Below are 19,868 nucleotides of genomic sequence, written 5' to 3' on the forward strand. Positions count from 1 at the left end.
ACCTGTGGCACCCGTGTAGATTTGGTTTTACCACCACGGATTGCATGCAGGCCTGGCTCTTCTTCTCCTCCTCCTCCTCCTACTCCATCCTCCCTCGGCTGACTCCTCCTTTTCCACTGCTAGCGTCTCTTCTGCTGCGCCGCCCAAGATCCCCAGAACCTATTTGACATGCCAGGTGAGATGTTGCCATGCTGTGCTGTGTCTGTTGTGCCTGGAAGCCGAGAGCCACACTGGCCCTGCACTCCTTTCAGCTTTGCGTTCACAGGCAGATCAGTGGCTAACACCGCTCAATTTGACAGTTGGTAAAGTGGTGTGACAACGGTGCCAATCTGCTTGGCGCATTGAAACAGGGCAAAATTACACACGTGCCATGCATGGCACACGTCTTAAACTTGGTCGCGCAGCGATTCATTGTCAAATACCCTGGGATCCAGAACATCTTGCGGCAGACAAGGAAAATCTCGGCCCATTTCAGAAGATCTTACACGACCATGGTTCGCCTTGCTGACATTCAGCGGCGGAACAATCTGCCGGTCAGACGTCTTATTTGCGATTGCCCGACGCGATGGAGCACAACCTTCTATATGCTTTATAGGCTGCTCCAGCAGAAAGGTGCAGTTAATGTCTACCTATATGAAATCTGCGGCAGAACAGGTTCTGGGGAGCTTGTTTTTTTTTACACCGTGCCAGTGGCTGCTCATGCGCGACGCATACAGACTTCTTCGGCCATTTGATGAGATCACCAAACAGGTCAGTCGCAGCAATGGCACCATCAGTGACATCGTACCTTATGCCTTCTTTATGGAGCGTGCATTGCGTTGTGTCATTGATCAAGCTGTGGAGGAGCAAGAGCAGGAAGATGTGGAAGTTGAAATGCTGGATGAATTCCCAGGGGGGGCTACTCTATCTGAGACAAGTGAACAACAGGAGTCTGAAGAGGAGTCAGAGGAGGATGGTGCCGGGCGGATGAGGAGGAGGAAGAAGAGCATGCTTTAAACCTTTCTGGGATCCCTGTTGTCCATGGATGGGGGGAGGAGAACGAGGAGGACGACATTATCCTGGATGATGAGCAGGAGCCAGGCTACCACACTGCTTCCAGTTTAGTGCAAATGGGGGCCTTCATGCTCCAGTGTTTTTAATAGGGATCCTCGTATAAAAAGCATAAAGGTCAAGGACCAGTACTGGGTGGCAACGTACTTGGACCCCCGGTACAAACACAAAATGGCGGAAATGTTATCACCATCACAAAGGGCTTTCAGAATGGAGCACTTGCAGGCCTTGCTTAGAGAAATGCTGCATTCTGCTTTTGCGTGCGCTGGCAGAGGAATTCCCACTCCCCAGAGAAAGAGTTGCGGGTACCAATCCAACAGCGCCTGCAAGAAGAGGGCAGTTTGAAGATGTGTTGGTCACTTCTGATATGAGATCATTCTTTCAGCCAACCCATCAACAGGTGTCATCCGGATCCAGCATCAGGGAATGCCTAGACCGGCAGGTGTCCGAGTACATCGGGTTAATGGCCGATGTGGAAGCCCTGAGAAGTGATGAAACCCTGAACTACTGGGTGGGCCGGCTTGACCTCTGGCCAGAGTTTGCCCAATTTGCAATGGAACTGTTGGCTTGCCCCTCGTCCAGTGTCCTGTCCGAAAGGACGTTCAGCGCAGCAGGGGGGATCGTGTCCGATAAGCGTACTCACCTAGCTGACGACAGTGTTGACTACCTTACATTTATAAAAATGAATGAGGCATGGATCTCGGAGGAATTCAACACATGTGACCAGTAGACCATGTATATGCATAACTCTATAAACGATTTATATAATCTAGCACACAGACTTTTTTTTTTCTACCTTTTGGCTCACTTGTACAAAGAAAGCACACCATACTATATGCCCCCACCCTCCTGTTTGAAGAGGTTGAACGGTGTCATATTTTTGGGTCCCGCAGTGAGTTGCTGGTGTCAGTGCTCTCTATCTCGGTGCTGGTGTCAGTGCTCAGTCTCTATCGCGGTGCTGGTTTCAGACAGTGAGGGAGATAGCAGCAGAGAAGCCAATCAGCAGGCAGTGCCAGCACCATGGCTGAGGATCAGCACTGGACTGGCACCTCCGGACCACCACAGTGGAGCCCTGCATAAGTGGGGGTAAGGGCCGGGCAGAGGGAGGGGTCAGGGGCTCAAGCACAGGTTGGCACACTAGGACACTGGCACAGGACTGCGCTGCCCTGACTGTGCAACTGATCATCTCCTGCACCCCCTTCATAGCCTAGCCTGACCTTGCCTCTCCTTCATGGCCTTCATGCGCTCCTGGATTGTCAAAATTTCACAGATAAAAAAAGAATGCTTGTCGTTGTCGATCCCAGATTCACTTAATACTTCTGGTATGTCAGTGTCCATGTTGTGGGACTATGTGCGCACAGTTAGTAAGTATTTTGTGGCTGAAAATATGACCTGGAGGTTTTTAAGGTTCGACTGCCATTAAAGTGAATGGGGTCCGCATTTTGGCATGTTCGTGGATCGCGTTCGCGAAACGTCCCGTCGGAAGTTCGTCCATCACTAATAAAGTCTTTTAAAGCTACTCGTGGCTATAATGAATTGTCGGTTCTCAACAATACAGATAAAAGTAATTAATTGAAAAAAAAAAACGGCATGGGGTCTCCACAAAAATCCATACCAGGCCCTTTGGGTCTGATATGAATATTAAGAGGAACTCCGAACCAAAATTGAAGAGACAATTGCGTGGGGGTCCCCTCAAATTTCATACCAGGCCCTTAAGGTCTGGTATGGATATTAAAGGGAACACTGCGCCAATTGTTTTTTAAAATGGTGTATGGGTCCCCTTCAAAATCCATACCAGATCCTTTAGGTCTGGTATGGATTTTAAGGGTAACCCGCACCAAATTTTTATAAAAAAATAGCGTGGGGGTCCCCCAAAAATCCAGACCCTTATCTGAGCACTCAACCTGGCAGGCCGCAGGAAAAGAGGTGGGCGAGTGAGTGCCCCCCCTCCTGGACCGTAACCAGGCCACATGCCCTCAACATAGGGAGGGTGCTTTGGGGTAGCCCCCCAAAGCACCTTGTCCCCATGTTGATGGAGACAAGGGCCTCATCCCCACAACCCTTGCCCCGGTGGTTGTGGGGGTCTGTAGGCAGGGGGCTTGTCGGAATCTGGAAGCCCCTTTTAACAAAGAGAACCCTGAGATCCCAGCCCCCCATAACTGAAGGTGGGGCCACCCATTTAATTACCCGGGTGACCCCCCTCTGGTGCCACTTTACAGGCATATTATAGACACCCCCAGGTATGAAATTTAAAGGAATATTTCACTTTGTTTCACTTTAAGCATTATTAAAACCACTGCTCCTGAAAAAACTGCAGTTTTTTACAACTTTTTTTTGCATTGATACATGTCCTCTGGGGCATGTCCCCAAACACTTTTTTTATGACAATACCATGCATATAAGCCTTTAAAATGAGCACTTTTGATTTCTCCCATAGACTTTTAAAGGGTGTTCTGCGGCTTATTCCAATTTGCCACAAACACCCCAAATTGTTCACTATTCGGCGAACACCCGATGTTCGAGTCAAGCTTACGTTCGACTCGAACATCAGGCTCATCCCTAATAAACACTGAACTGATCTGGAACAGAAGTGGTTATTTTTTTTTATCTTTTTACAATAAAATTCACTTGCAGCAAATGTTTGATAAGTGTCAGATTTATGGCTTTATAAATGTACCACCTAATTGTTTTCTTCTTGAACTTTTTATATCTCAAAAGGGTTTGTTTTCCTTCTCTTGGTCTCAGAATTGACAGCTTAGTTATATTGATTTTATACTCATTCTCAAGGGTGCTTCCACTATTCTATTTCTAGTAAAGGTTGTAAGACTCTATTCTTAGCACCGGGCTATCCTTTGAGATTTCTCGCCTGTGTCAAAGCCTAGGTTAAATTAGGTTATCCTGTTGAATATATATATTTTGTATTACTATTTATTTACTTTTGAACTAGAGTTGCGTTTTTTTTTTTTTTTTTTTAACAATTGCAATTATTCTATATGAGATTCCAGTGTATAAATATTTGAAGAAATAAAAGTAACACTAGTTATATAACTGCATTACAGAAATATTAAACACCCAAACTGATTGATCATGCCCTGGAAGGAGTCATTTTGTTGATGAAACTGTTCGGGCTGAGCTGTATGTTCCTGTTATTGGACATTTTACATGTTTGGATGTTCTGTGGTGTCACTTTCCTTTTTTACCATGCAATTCTGTTTTTTACTATGGATACATGTAAGTGCAATACTTTATATTAACTGCAACCCTTAACCACCTCAGCCCCGGAAGATTCTACCCCCTTCCTGACCAGAGCACTTTTTGCAATTCGGCACTGCGTCGCTTTAACTGACAATTGCGCGGTCGTGCAACATTGCACCCAAAGAAAATTCATTTTTTTTCCCTACAAATAGAGCTTTCTTTTGGTGGTATTTGATCACCTCTGTGGTTTATTTTTTGTGCTATAAACAAAAAAGAGTGTCAATTTTGAAAAAATGCATTATTCTTTACTTTTTGCTATAATAAATATCCCCCAAAAATATATATCATTTTTTTTTTCATCAGTTTAGGCCCATATGTATTCTTCTACATATTTTTGGTTAAAAAAAAATCACAATAAGCGTATATTGATTGGTTTGCGCAAAAGTTATAGCGTCTACAAAATAGTGGATAGTTTTATAGCTTTTTTTTTTTTTTTCGTAATTGCGACATTATGGCGGACATGTTGGACAAATTTGACACATTTTTGGGGCCATTGGCATTAATACAGCGATCAGTGTGATTAAAAATGTCACTGGCAGTGTGTCCTAGTTTGTGTTCTAACTGAAGGGGGATGTATGAACAGACGATCTGTCACTTCTCCCCTAGAGAACCGGAAACTGTGTGTGTGTGTGTTTACATACACAGTTCCGGGTTCTCCGTGTCTCAGCGGCGATCGCGGGAGCCCGGTGGTGATGGAGACCGTCAAATACTCGCATCGGCTCGGGGGGCTAGCGGTGGGTACGCGCGCCCCCTAGTGGCCACAAGGCGAAGCAACATTACATAACGTTGTTTCGCCCAGCCGTACTATTCTGCAGCAGTACAACTGCGGCGGCTGTTTGGCATGTGGTTAAGAGGTTTTACACTATCAAGCACTTTGTTTTATTTGGATCTGACTACATGGTCTTTGTTTTGGGTGGAGTCCCCTGGATGCTCTGTAGCTGTTCCTGATGTGGTGTTACGTACCTGGGATGTGAGCCTGACGTGCAGAGGAAGGCCTCTCGTACAACTCCGGCTCACGGACCACTGGTATTGATACAGCAGCCACAGGAGCACGGTGGGGTATGAGTGCCTGTAAAACAGTTCCTGTAGTAGTGGTGATCAGCAGGCAGATGGTGGATGAACTCACACGAGCAGGACCAAGTGCTGGTTTGCAGGGCTGGGAGCTGAAGCAGGCTGGATGAACAAGATGCAGAGTCAGACAGGCCGGGTCGGTATTAATCAGGCAGATCGGGCATAGACGGTAGGCAGAAGGGAGGTCAGGTCACAAGCCAAGTAGTACCGGAAGATCAGCAGACAGAATCAGCAGGCAGGATCAGAGTCAAGGGAAGCCGGGATCAGAACAGGCAGCAGGCAGTCACTGGTAACAACAAGCTGGATAGGATTCAGAGGTCACACAGGAAACGGGAAACAACACAGAAGCTGCAGACCAAACAGCAATGAACCTCTGAAGGAGCCCTGTTTAAATAGCCCGCCTGACTTCAGTATTAGTGACAGGTGTGTGTCTTAAAGTGCTAGTACCCATGCGTGCACGCCGGGATCTTACATGGAAAGCCCGTCTTCCCTGACATTGCCCCCTCCCTACGGGCAACCTCCGGGTGCCCAACTGGTTCCTCTTTTGTGGGTTCCTGCGGAAGAAGGCACGAATCAAGTCTGTGGCATGTACATTTCGTGCAGGTTCCCAGGAATTCTCCTCTGGACCATAACCCTTCCACTTGATTAACCCCTTCCCGCCGAGCGTACGCAGATCTGCGTACTCGGCTTCCGGGGGGTATACCGGGATGATGCCCGCACCTGCAGGCATCATCCCGGTACCATTTTTTGCAGCAGGCGATTGGCTTTCCAGCCATAACAACCGATGCGGCTAAAAGCCGCTCGGCTGTTATGCCGGAGGAGCGGGAGGGGACGTCCCCCCCCTCCCGCCGCCTCTCGCCGCTGTTACCGGTGCTCCCGCTCGATCGGGAGCACCGATTCCCTGTCCGACGCCTCCGGCTGCTGCGGAGGAACTGGAACGAAGCCGTAATCGGCTTCGTTCCAGTCTCCTCATCGTAAACACGGAAGCGACGTCATGACGTCACTTCCCGTTTACTCGGCTGCCAATGGCGCCGGTTTTAAAAAAATATCCGGTATTCAGAATCGCCGTTTTCGGCGATCTGAATACATTGAAGTGTAAAGGAGGGGTGGGGGGTCTTTTAGACCCCCGATCCCTCCATAAAGAGGACCTGTCACCACCTATTACTGTCACAAGGGATGTTTACATTCCTTGTGACAGCAATAAAAGTGATCAAATTTTTATTTATTTTTTTAAAACAATTTAGTCGTTTTAAAATAAAAAAAAAAAAAAAAAAAAAAAATTTCAAAGCGCCCGCCATCCCCGCGAGCTCGCGAAGCAAAGAAAACGCATACGGAAGTCGCGCCCGCGTATGTAAACGGTGTTCAAATCACACATGTGAGGTATCGCCGCGATCGTCAGAGCGAGAGCAATAATTCTAGCAGTAGACCTCCTCTGTAACGCTAACCTGGTAACCGTAAATTTTTTTTAAAGCGTCGCCTATTGAGATTTTTAGGTACCGTACTTTGTCGTCAATCTACAAGTGCGCGCAGTTATAAAGTGTGACATGTTTGGTATCTATTTACTCGGCGTAACATTATCTTTCACATTACGCAAAAAAATTGGGCTAATTTTACTGTTTTGTTTTTTTTTTATTCATGAAAGTGTCCCTTTTCCCAAAAAGTTGCGTTTAAAACACCACTGCGCAAATACCGTGTGACATAAAATATTGCAACAATCGCCGTTTTATTCTCTAGAGCCTCTGCTAAAAAAATATATATAATGTTTGGGGGTTCCAAGTAATTTTCTAGCAAAAAATATGGATTTTAACTTGTAAACACCAAATTCCAAAAATAGGCTTAGTCATGAAAGGGTTAAATATTGCGTCTGACCCCTTCTTTTCCTGCAGTCTAAAACAGCCTCAACCTCAAATTCTTCATCCCCATCAATAATAATAGGTGCAGGAGGACCTGGTCTATGATCCGGAAATGGATCTGGCACAACAGGCTTCAGCAAGGATACATGAAACACTGGGTGGATTTTAAAAGACTCAGGTAAAGTTAATTCAAAAGAAACATCATTAATTTTTCTCCTTACCGGAAATGGTCCTATGAACCTTGGTGCCAGCTTTCTTGAAGGACATAGCATCTTCAAATTCGTTGTTGAAAGCCATACTTGGTCTCCTGGTTGCAAGGTCAGTTCCCCCCTTCTTTTCTTGTCAAATGATTTCTTGCTGTCTTCCTGTGCTTTTGCGATGGTTTCCTGTAACAACATATTATTACGAGAGAAAAAGTCCAGAGTATCCTGGACAGCTGGAACGGAAGATTCTGCAACGAGATTAGGTAAGAAGGTGGGATGGAATCCATAATTAGCAAAGAACGGAGATTGCTTGGTGGCAGAATGGTTGGCATTATTATAGGCAAATTCCGCCAAGGGTAATAATGATACCCAATCATCCTGGACAAAAGAAGTAAAACAACGGATGTATTGCTCTAGGGTTTGATTAGTCCTCTCCGTCTGCCCATTAGTTTGTGGGTGGTAAGCAGAAGAGAATGAGAGTTCAATCTGTAGGATCTCGCACAAGGCCCTCCAAAATCTGGATGTGAACTGGACACCGCGATCAGATACAATATTTGCAGGGACTCCATGGAGTCTGACAATTTCTTTTATAAACACCCGAGCAGTTTCTGAAGCCGATGGTGTACCCTTTAGAGGAATGAAATGAGCCATCTTTGATAAGCGATCTACTACCTCAAAGATAGCAGTACATTCTTCAGATGGTGGAAGCTCAACTATAAAATCCATAGCAATCATCTGCCACTGTCTGTCAGGTATAGGCAGAGGTCTGAGTAATCCCCAAGCTTTGTTACGGGAACTTTTACTCCGGATGCAGGTGGTGCATGCATTTACATAAGCTCCGCAGTCTTTCTCCAATCCTGGCCACCAAAATGAGCGTTGTACAAGTTGGACAGTCTTATGAACCCCAAAATGGCCTGCCAAAGGGTGGTCATGACAAACCCCCAAGATCATTGCTCGAACCTCTTTAGGTACAAAAATCTGCTTACCCCTCCACAATAGTCCATTCTTTGCTTGTAGTGTGACCCCTGGAGGACTGGGTGTTACTGCAGAAGCTTGCTGTAACTGAGACAAAAGGTCAGTGTGTAATAGTAGGAAGCATGCAGCTGGTAAAATGGTGTCTGGTATTAGGATGTCTCTTGGATCTTCGAACATGCGCGACAATGCATCAGGCTTAGTGTTCTTTGATCCGGGCCTGTACGTAATATGGAATGAGAATCTTGAAAAAAAGAGTGCCCAACGAGCTTGGCGTGGTTTGAGGCGTTTAGCGGATCGCAGATATTCAAGATTCTTATGATCCGTGTAGATCAGAATTGGATGGGCCGCTCCCTCCAGCAAGTACCTCCATTCTTCCAATGCAGCCTTGATCGCCAAAAGTTCCCGATCTCCTACATCGTAGTTTCTTTCAGCTGACGTGAGTTTGCGTGAAAAGAATGCCACTGGATGGATCACTTCTTTGAGGCCTTGACGTTGTGAAAGAATGGCCCCAACTGCACTTTCTGAAGCATCCACCTCCACAATATAGGGCAAGGTAGAGTCTGGGTGACTTAAGACAGGAGCAATGGTAAACCGTCTCTTCAAAGTTACAAAAGCAGCTTGAGCCTCATTAGTCCAACAGAAACGGATACCTTGTCTGGTCAGCTGTGTAATAGGGTGAATGATAGCGGAAAAGTTCTTGATAAACTTGCGATAAAAATTGGCAAAGCCCACAAAACGTTGTATTCCCTTCTTGTCTGTGGGGGCTGGCCAATCTAGTATCGCTGAGACTTTCTGTGGGTCCATCTTGATCCCTTCGGTCGAGATGATCAGACCTAAGAACTGGATGCTCTGCTGCTCAAAGTCGCATTTCTCGGCTTTGGCATAAAGTCCATATTTGCGGAGCCGGCACAATACACTCTTAACATGCCCTCGGTGCACCTCTAGTGATACAGAGAATATCAAAATGTCATCAAGGTAGACAACCACGAAAATATCTAGAAAGTCTTTGAAAATATCGTTAATAAAGTACTGAAAGGTGGCAGGGGCATTACAAAGGCCAAAGGGCATAACCAGATATTCAAAGTGCCCAAATCGGGTACGGAAGGCAGTTTTCCATTCATCCCCTTCTCGTATACGAACCAGGTTATAGGCCCCTCTTAAATCCAGCTTGGTAAAGATACTTGCTGATTTGAGTCTTTGGAACAGTTCAGGAACTAAAGGAAGGGGATAGCGATTCTTCACTGTTATTTTATTTAGGTCACGATAGTCCACACATGGTCTCAGGGAATGATCCTTCTTTTCTACAAAAAATATACCAGCACCAGCCGGTGAGGTAGAGGGACGGATGAATCCTTTCTGCAGATTCTCATCAATATAGTCCTTCAAAACTCCTGATTCCCGTTCAGATAGAGGAAAGATGCGCCCAAATGGAATCTCGGCCCCGGGTAGGAGCTCAATAGGGCAGTCATAAGGTCGGTGTGGAAGAAGAGTGTCTGCTCCTCGTTTGCTGAAAACGTCCAGGTATTCGTGGTAAGAATCTGGAACTACGCGACATAATTCAGGGTCTGCGTCCATACACAGCAGGGTAGCAGGTGATGGTGGTGAAGTTTCCAAACAGTGTCTCTGACAATATGCTGACTGGAACTTGACACTTCCGGATTCCCAGTCTATCTGTGGGTTGTGGGCCTGTAGCCAGGGCAGGCCCAGGATGACGGGGTACAGGGGTGAAGAGATCGCGTCTAAACGCAGCAGCTCTCGATGGTTGGTGGAGGAGATGGTCAGCATCGGTGGGGTCTCCTTGGTTACCAGTCCAGATTTAATGTGAGACCCATCGGCCAGAAATACAGTGAGTCCCTGTCCTCTGGTTTGTAGAGGAATGTGTTGCTGAGCTGTGAAGGACTGGTCGATGAAACAGCTACATGCTCCTGAATCAATAATAGCGGTCACTGATATGGTTCTTCCCGACAGCTGGAAGGAAACAGGCAGAGAGATATGCGCTGAGCTGGCAGATAAGGCGGGCAGGGGTGACTGGTTGAGTGAAGAAAGGGAAAGACACTTACGCAGCTTGGCAGGACAGGTACGTACAAAGTGACAGGCTTCTCCACAGTACAGGCAGAGGTTATTTACTCTTCGGCGTTGGCGTTCTTCTGGAGTCAATGAAGAACGAATCAGGCCCAATTGCATGGGTTCAGGCGCCTCTGGAGTGGACAAAGTGGAGTTTCCAGGAGTTGGGTTAGGAGGAGCAGGGATCTTAGGTAACATCCAGGCTGGACGGAAGTGCTGTGTGGTTCTTTCAGACCTGCGTTCTCGTAGGCGGCAGTCAATCTGAATGGACAGAGTGATTAGGGCTTCCAGGGAGCTTGGCACCCCGACCCGAGCGAGCTCATCTTTCAGGCTTTCCGAGAGACCCAAACGAAATTGATGACGCAAGGCTGCGTCATTCCAGCTAGTGTCTGCACTCCAGCGTCTAAAGTCAGTGACATAGTCCTCTGCCGCTCTACGGCCTTGCTGGAGTGCATGAAGGGCGGCTTCAGCGGTGGAGGTACGTTGGGGGTCATCATAAATCAGCGCCATAGCATCAAAGAACATTTGCATGGTGTTTAGTTTTGCGTTGTTCTCTTCCAACAGCCGGTGGGCCCAAGACTGTGGTTCCCCTTGGAGGAGGGAAATAATGAATCCCACCTTGGTGGTTTCCAGGGAAAAAGTCCGTGGCTGGAGAGCAAAGTAGAGCTGACAGGCATTGCGGAAGGCTCTAAATTTGCTCCGATCACCGGAAAACCTCTCAGGATTAGGTACACGGGGCTCAGGAGGTAACATCATTACTGTATGGCTGGCTGAAGTCCCAGCTTGGGTGGTAGAGGAGGCTGGATCAGATGCAGGAGCTGTAGTTGTTGGAATGGACAGGGACTGTACCCGCTCTTCCAGACGCACATATCCTTCCTGCAGCGACTTAACCGCCTGTGTAAGAGCAGCAAGGTGCTGACATATTTCATCCACTGGAGAGGGTCCTCTTGCAGGCTCAGACATGGCTGTTTGGTACTGTTACGTACCTGGGATGTGAGCCTGATGTGCAGAGGAAGGCCTCTCGTACAACTCCGGCTCACGGACCACTGGTATTGATACAGCAGCCACAGGAGCACGGTGGGGTATGAGTGCCTGTAAAACAGTTCCTGTAGTAGTGGTGATCAGCAGGCAGATGGTGGATGAACTCACACGAGCAGGACCAAGTGCTGGTTTGCAGGGCTGGGAGCTGAAGCAGGCTGGATGAACAAGATGCAGAGTCAGACAGGCCGGGTCGGTATTAATCAGGCAGATCGGGCATAGACGGTAGGCAGAAGGGAGGTCAGGTCACAAGCCAAGTAGTACCGGAAGATCAGCAGACAGAATCAGCAGGCAGGATCAGAGTCAAGGGAAGCCGGGATCAGAACAGGCAGCAGGCAGTCACTGGTAACAACAAGCTGGATAGGATTCAGAGGTCACACAGGAAACAGGAAACAACACAGAAGCTGCAGACCAAACAGCAATGAACCTCTGAAGGAGCCCTGTTTAAATAGCCCGCCTGACTTCAGTATTAGTGACAGGTGTGTGTCTTAAAGTGCTAGTACCCATGCGTGCACGCCGGGATCTTACATGGAAAGCCCGTCTTCCCTGACATGTGGTTCCTTTGTACATCCCCTGCTGATGACCCCTACTATGACAGATTCATCAAGCCTGTTTGACCCTTCGTATAAAGGGTCCAGGCTCTCTGGTAAGAGTCCAACCTAATGTGGTGGTTCCATGTTCCCTTGGTGAAGGGATTGGATAACCCTATCCACAGTTAAATAATGGAGTTTGCCATTTGACTATTATGGTCCATTTGAGAGACTGATTTTTCTAGACTGTTTATTTATTATAATTTTTTTCTGTATTTTTAATATCAATCACTGTAGCACAACAGATTTGTGATGCTGTTTTTTTCACACTGAATCATTCTCTGCAGCTATTACCTTTTGTACCACCAACCCCTCCCTTTAGAATGTAAGCTCTACGAGCAGGGGCCTCCTGTAACTTTTGTATTGTACTGTAATTGTTTTGTCCCCCCTTATACATTGTAAAGCGCTGCGTAAACTGTTGGCACTATATAAATCGTGAATAATAATAATAATAATCTTTTCACATGTGCAGTATTATTTTTAGTATTTATATACACGCTGATTTAGCTATTGGTGTTGGAGCTGCTCTCACACCAATTAATTTAAAATATACGGAAAGATACTGGTTGGAAATGGAAAAATAATTGGATGGAAATACCGCATGCTAATATATGGAGTTGAAATGTCAGAGGACAGCCACAATGGTTATGTTGTGAATGCAAATCAGTTCATTTTGTCACATGCAAGAATGGAAATACAGTGCTACCAACAAGATGTTGGAATTAGGTGTCAAATCAGTGTCCTTTTTGTTTACAAAAGTCTAACACATGCATTCTGATGTTCAGCAGTTGGTAAAAAAAATTACTTTACATTTATTAACCACTTGACCCCAGGAAGATTTACCCCCCTCCTTTAGGACCAGGTCTTTTTTTGCGATACGGCATTGCATTATGTTAACTGACATTTGTGTGTCCTTTTTCCCCACAAATAGCTTTTTTTGGTGCAATTTGATCATCTGGTGTGTTTTTTTTTTTTTTTTTTTGCTTTAAAACATATCCGATAAATAAAAACTGAAAAAAAAAATCGCAATAAGCATATGTTGATCAGTTTGCGCAAAAGTTATAGCGTCTATTTTTATTTATTACTAGTAATGGTGGTGATCAGCGACTTATAGCAGGACTGCAACATTGCAACAGACAACCTGACACTGACACTTTTGACAATTTTAGGGGACCAGTGACACTAATACAGTGATCAGAGCTAAAAAATTACGCACTGTCAATGTAGTAATAACACTGGCTGGGAAGGGGTTAACATAAGAGGTAATCAAAGGGTTAACTGTGTTTTGCTGTACTGTGTGAGGTGTTTTTACTAAGCAAAGGTATTTATGCATTTTCTTTGCAAGGACACAAATTCCATCCCTTCCTTCCTGTCAGAACGGTGATCTGCCTTGTTCACATGTCTCTTTGCCTACCGATCGGCTGTGTGTATTCACAGCAGAAGCAAGCTGCCGGCGGCACACATTCATGCATGTCCCCTATCCAGAAGAGTCGGATCACACACATATATGTGTGTATATGTGTATATATATATATATATATATATATATATATATATATATATATATATATATATATATATATATATATATATATTGTGACAGAGCGAGGCTCTGTCCTTATGAAATCGGAGGAAAAAGAGACACAGAGTTTGCATATCTGCGGACTGCAAGACTACAGAGTGTAGCGTTTAAATGGAGAAAACTGCTCTGTCAGTTTTCTCCAGGTTTTGCTAGTTTTGGATGGGATTCTGTAGTTTGGAGATCCCTGAGAGTAATGGGTGGGACGGGATCTCCAGTCCTGTGTCCGGGTCTTGAGGATAATGAGCAGGGTGTGTGCCCAGCTGCACAAAGCCCATATAACGAAGGGCTGTTGGGAGTAGAGTGTGGAGGATGGTGGAGTGTGAGCAGCTTGCTGCTGTGCATGTCCAAGGAGCCTGAAGCTGTGTGTGTGTGTGTCTCCAAGGAGTCCAAAGCTGTGTGTTGAAGGGTTTGAAGCTGTGTGCGTCCAAGGAGCCCAATGCTGTGTGTTGAAGGGTTTGAAGCTGTGTGTGTCCAAGGAGCCTAAGACTGTGTGCATCCAAGCAGTTTGTTTGAGGGGCAAGTACCTATAGCAGCACTACTGCTGAAGAGTAGCCAGGTGGGCTAGCATTTTCATTTGGATTTTGTGTATTTAATTTAAGCTTGGACTCCCTGTGTGGGATTCCTGGATGGACTATTGCTTTGTTTTTCCTTTAATAAATGTGGGCTACCAGGCCCTTAACTATAAATGCCTGCCTGATGTGGACTGAAAATGCATCTAACCACTTGAGCTAAACGCCCCAATGTCACAAATGGTGTTTGAATGCGGGCACAAGATGGTGGAATCTGGGTACTTGCTCTACAGTAAGTTCAAGTCAGGAACTATTGGCTGTGTGTGGAAGTGCAGCCAGGCAAAAGGCATTGCGTGTTGCAGGTGGTGTACCTGTGAATGAAAAGTCAATTTTTTTTTGTTTTTTTTCTTGCTATGAACTGTTTGTGTGCATGAGACAGCACAATCTGTGTGCAGCTGAGAAGAGCTTGCACGAAGAGAAAAGCAACTTGCTTTAAAGTGACAGCGTTAAAAAATTTTTTTGCTGGAAGGTGCAAAAGTCTGGTGGAGAGACTGCAAAGATGAAGCAAGGGTTTGAGCCTGCTGGAGAGTATTGCAGACTGTTTTTTGCTACACCAACCCCAGTTAAAGGGGACGTGCATATTGTTGCCCCTGACAACGCTGGTGCAAGCAGGCCAGCTATCAATGTGCAGAAGCCTAATTTTGAAAGCGGATGCAATTGGGGAAGCGCTGTTTGCGGTGCAGAGAGTGGGGTCATGTTGTCTCCATGTGCCCATTGTCGCTGTCTCCAATACAAAGTGACATGGCCAGACAACGTTTGGGAAGCCTGATTTATGTGCCAGGAGTGATCAACATGCTGAACGGAAGTTGAAGTATGTGGTTGCCCGTAGCAACAGTGTTAATTTCAAGGCTGCAGAATACCACATGAGAAAAGTATTGCCTGCAGAGGATTGTGGCAAGGTGAAAGCAACAATGCTGCAAGGAGTTCAAAATCGCTGCATTTGGGAGAGTCAAAGTACAGCTGGAAGAGTGCCATCTCTCTTGGCAACAGGAGATGGGGTATTAACTGGAAGGAGAAGCTACAGTGGAGATGTGGAGCGGCGTCCCACTAAAGATATGTGCAGAAATGTACCATGCCTGGAATGTGGTCAACTGGGGCATGGTATTTTTTCTTGTCCCAGGTTATGGAACATGCCTGGAGATGTGGTTACTGGTCAGAAATCTTTGTCCGCAAGCCCAGATTTTTTGTGCAAACATGTTGTCAGTCACCTCTGGCAACAGTGAGGAAGTATCTGTTGTGCTTGCAGGGGTTGCTAAGGAGTCAGAAGTGGCTGCTGCAGTTTCGTTCCATGGCCACCAGGGAGAGTTGGCCAGTAAAAGCGTGATAAAGGAGAGACAACGTACTCAAATGAAGCCAGAGTTACCTGCTACATACAGATTATGGTAAGACTGTTGCAGTTTGTGGGACTGATCCCAGTGAAGTGGGAGTATACCCAGCTGGGAGATCTGCAGAAGGTGTAAAAATTGACTTGCTGCAGTATGCTACCCTGAGTAGTGGGGAGACATAGGTTGAAGCTCAACCTGCAGCAAGGTTAAGAACGCAAAAAGACTGGACTCTGTGTGTGCCTGGTGTAATCCACCAGAGTGCTGGAAGTGGTAACCTAGGGGTGACCAATACAGTTTGTTTGCCTGGTTCCCTAGTTACTGGTGCTACAGAGATGCCCAGGGAAACCTACCAGGAGCCCACAGTGGTGAGGCACGTGGTTTCCCAGGACAACTGTGAAGCCGCCCTAATAGCCAAAATAATGCCTTTGGAGAGGAACGGTGGTGTGCTGAGCGGTACACGGGGTGCTGAGTGTACTGACCAAAAACAGCCTGTTAAAGCTTATAACACTGCTATGTCTATGAATGCTGATGGTAAAGTTATTGCCGATGATAAATGTACTTATTCTGATTTGTTCAAAAGTAATGAGGAAAGAGGGATGTCTCCCTTGGCAACCAGACGCAGAGCCACAGGGTTGTCCATGGAAGTCTCAGGGGCTCTCCATGCGTTTGAGCCAGAGATTTTCCAGGACAGCACTGAATTTGCTCTGGTGGAACAGACTTGGTCTACACCATGCAGTGATAGTTTGTGTGAGCAGTCAGGGAGCCCGCAGCAAAAGACAGAAAGAAATAGGTGAAGGGCGGGCATGACTGGGTTAGCAGTGAGGAATGAAAGGCTAGAGGAGGGACTTAGGTGCTGAGGGGGACGGGCTGGGGCAGAGTTTATTTATACTCCCGGTGCATCATGGGAGTTCAACAGAAGGTCAGGGGAAACGTTGAGCATGGCGTCGGTGGAGCTGCTCATGGCTCGTTTGCTGGCACAGGCGGCGGAGCGGGGGATGGATGGCTGCGGGACACTCTGGAGGGCTTATTACAGCGGCCTGTGGAGCAGCCCGGCGGGGAGGTGAGGAGCGGGACCAGGACCCGCCGATCGCGGCCGTCTGAGCGCTTTTCTCCAGCCCGGGAGGGGGGGGGGCAGGGCGGGCGGCGGTGCAGCGGCACGGGCGGCGGCGCCCCCGGCCAAGCGGCAGGCGGCTGAGTATTCAGGCTCCCCTCACAGTAATTCCAGGATGGCTGGGGCGGCCACGCGGGGGAGGCGAGGTGCGGAAGAGATGGCGGCCAAACACAGATGGCGGGGTGAGTCGCAGAGTGCGGGCCCCGCCCCCAGGACTGATTCGGAAGCGGTGGGAGAAGGAGTCAGCAGAGAGAGAGCTGGGGTCCCTGGGCTTGCTGTTGCGGCGGCAGGGGATGCTCCAAGGGTGGCCAGAGGACGGATGGGACCAGCAGATGCCAGAGCGGAGGCTGCCCGGTCCGTGGCTCCAGGCGCCAGATCCGGAAAGGCCGTCCACAAGTCGGTGGGGGGGCACGCAGCACGCAGGAGGAGTCGCATGTCCGCGGCTGCAGCGGCATCCAGGTCTGAGCTGTCTGGTGGGCCGTCGTCGTCTGAGGATGGTGAGCTGGATCTGCGGGACGTGGATGCTTCGGTGGGGGCGGACGAGCCGGCCCCTGCTTCCGGGAGAAGATCGGTGGTGGAACACAGACATTCGGCTGATGGGGCGTCGCCTGTGCAGCCTGGTAAGTCCCCGCTACGTATGGACGGTGTGTGTGGTTCGGGTGCTGCAGGGGGTGGGGGACGTGTGTGTGGGGAGGCTGCGGGTGTTGGTGCAGGGGGGTTTGGGGGTGCCTCTGCGGGTTTGCTGGGGTTTTTGGCAGGGATTAAGGAATTGGTGGCCAGGTTTGAGCAGGGTGAGAGGGCTGTGGCTGGGCCGGCAGCAGCGTGGGTGCCGGCATCCGTGGGGGCGGTCGTGACGGGCGCTGCGGTGGCCCCGCCGGTGGTGGAATCTCCGCCTGGTGGGAGCACGGTGAGCGCGGCGGTGGCGGTGGCGCCCCCAGTTGGAGAGAAGGTGGCAGTTGCGGCCGAAAAACCGGGTCGGCAGGACATCACGTGGCTGGCGGACGCGGCCAGCTGCGAGGTCTATGTGTGTTTTGAGGGGCCGTTAGGGGCTCATCTTAAGCAGGAGGTGCGGGAGAAGTTGTGGAAGGGTGAGTATGTGGAGATCTTCTCCCTTCTTCCGCTGGAGAAGTTCAACCTGGATCGGGTGAAGCCGGACGACTCCAAGAAAGAAGATGAAGAAAAGCGTAGGTATAGGTTGATACCGCGAACGTTTTCCAATTGGCTGCAGGCATTCGCTATCATGGCGAGCGTCATAGGGGAAAAGCAACCCGAACATTGTTTGGCGCTTTTCTGTTATCAGGATGCGATAGGGGAGGCCTATCGGGTTTATGGTGGCACGGCTTGGCTTCGTTATGACGAACAGTTCAGGCAGCGGAGAGCGGTGAGACCGGCGCTACGATGGGACCACAAGGACATCAGCTTGTGGATGCGACTGATAACGTTGGCGAGGGCCCCGGGGCAGTTTTTTCAGAGGGGGGCCGGCGGACCTTTGTCCCCTGGGCAGTCGGCCGGAAATAAAAAAGGGGTGTGTTGGCAATACAATTCGGGGGTGTGTAAGTTTGGGAGCAGCTGCAGGTTCAAGCACGAGTGTTCCGGCTGCGGTGGATCACACCCGGCGTCCAGATGCTTTAAGCAAGGAAAAGGCCGCCCTGGAGAAGCTAACAACAAGAGGGAGGACCCCGGTGATGGTGGAAAGGATGCAGCCGTTTCTCGGTAGGTATCCGGATAGGGTGGCGGCTCAGGTTTTGGAATTGGGTTTTGCCCAGGGTTTTCGGATTCCGTGTTCGCTGGCGGTCGTTCCCCCGTTGGCACCCAACCTGAAGTCAGCGCTGCAACATCCGGAGGTGGTTTCGGAGAAGCTACGGAAGGAAGTTGCACTGGGTAGGATGAGTGGCCCCTTTTCTGCCCCCCCTTGGTCGGACTTGGTGGTGTCTCCACTGGGTGTGGTGCCCAAAAAGGAGCCTAATAAGTTTAGGCTCATACATCACCTGTCCTTTCCCAAGGACGGGTCGGTTAATGATGCGATTGATCAAGAAGCGTGCTCGGTGTCATATACGTCGTTTGATGCGGCGGTACGCTGGGTGCGGAAGTACGGAAAGGGGGCGCTGTTGGCCAAGGCGGATGTGGAGTCGGCCTTTCGGTTGTTACCGGTTCATCCGGAAAGTTTCCGTTTGTTGGGGTGCCATTGGGCTGACGGTTTTTACGTTGACCAATGCTTGCCGATGGGTTGTTCGATTTCGTGCGCGTTGTTCGAACAATTCAGTTCCTTCGTGGAATGGGTGGTGCGAGATGTGTCCGGGGTGAATTCCATTATTCATTACCTTGATGATTTTTTGTGTATAGGGCCGGCGGGTTCCAAGCTCTGTGCGATTTTGTTGGTGACGCTACAACATGTTGCAGGCAGGTTTGGCATTCCGTTGGCTCCGGACAAGACGGAGGGACCTCGCACGGTCATCACGTTTTTGGGCATTGTGCTTGATTCCGAGGCCATGGAATGCTGGTTGCCGGAGGGTAAGCTGGTGGACTTGAGAAGGGAGATCGCTGGGTTGTTGGGTGTGAGGAAGGTTCAGTTGCGGGTCTTGCAATCGGTGCTGGGCAAGCTCAATTTTGCTTGCCGAATTCTGCCAATGGGGCGTGTTTTTAGTCGTAGGTTGGCGGCTAGTACTGCGGGTGTTCGGTCTCCTACGCATTTTGTGCGTTTGGTGTGGTCGCACAAGGAAGACTTGAAAGTGTGGAATACCTTTCTGGAGTCTTTTAATGGCAGGGCTATGTGGATGTCGGGTCCGGTCAGCAATTTTGACCTGAAGCTTTTCACTGATGCTGCGGGTGCTTCGGGTTTTGGAGCATTTTTTCAGGGCCGCTGGTGTGCGGGCCCGTGGCCCCCATCTTGGGTATCTGCGGGATACACCAAAAATTTGGTTTTGTTGGAACTGTTCCCGGTGGTTCTGGCGGTGGAGCTGTGGGGTGCAACCTTTAAGGACCTGAAGGTGCGTTTTCACGTGGACAACTTGGGGGTGGTGCAGGTTCTCAACCGTAACTCGGCGTCGTCACCGCCGGTTGTGCGGTTATTGCGACATTTGGTGTTGCGTTGTCTCCAAATGTTTTCATTCATGCTGTGCACATCCCGGGCGTGGAGAATGTGGTGGCGGATGCGCTTTCCCGGTTCCAGTGGGAGCGGTTCC

This window comes from Lithobates pipiens, unplaced genomic scaffold (assembly GCF_037356315.1).
Source record: "Lithobates pipiens isolate NorthernLeopardFrog02 unplaced genomic scaffold, aLitPip1_a1.2 Scaffold_30, whole genome shotgun sequence".
In the NCBI taxonomy this organism is placed as follows: Eukaryota; Metazoa; Chordata; class Amphibia; order Anura; family Ranidae; genus Lithobates; species Lithobates pipiens.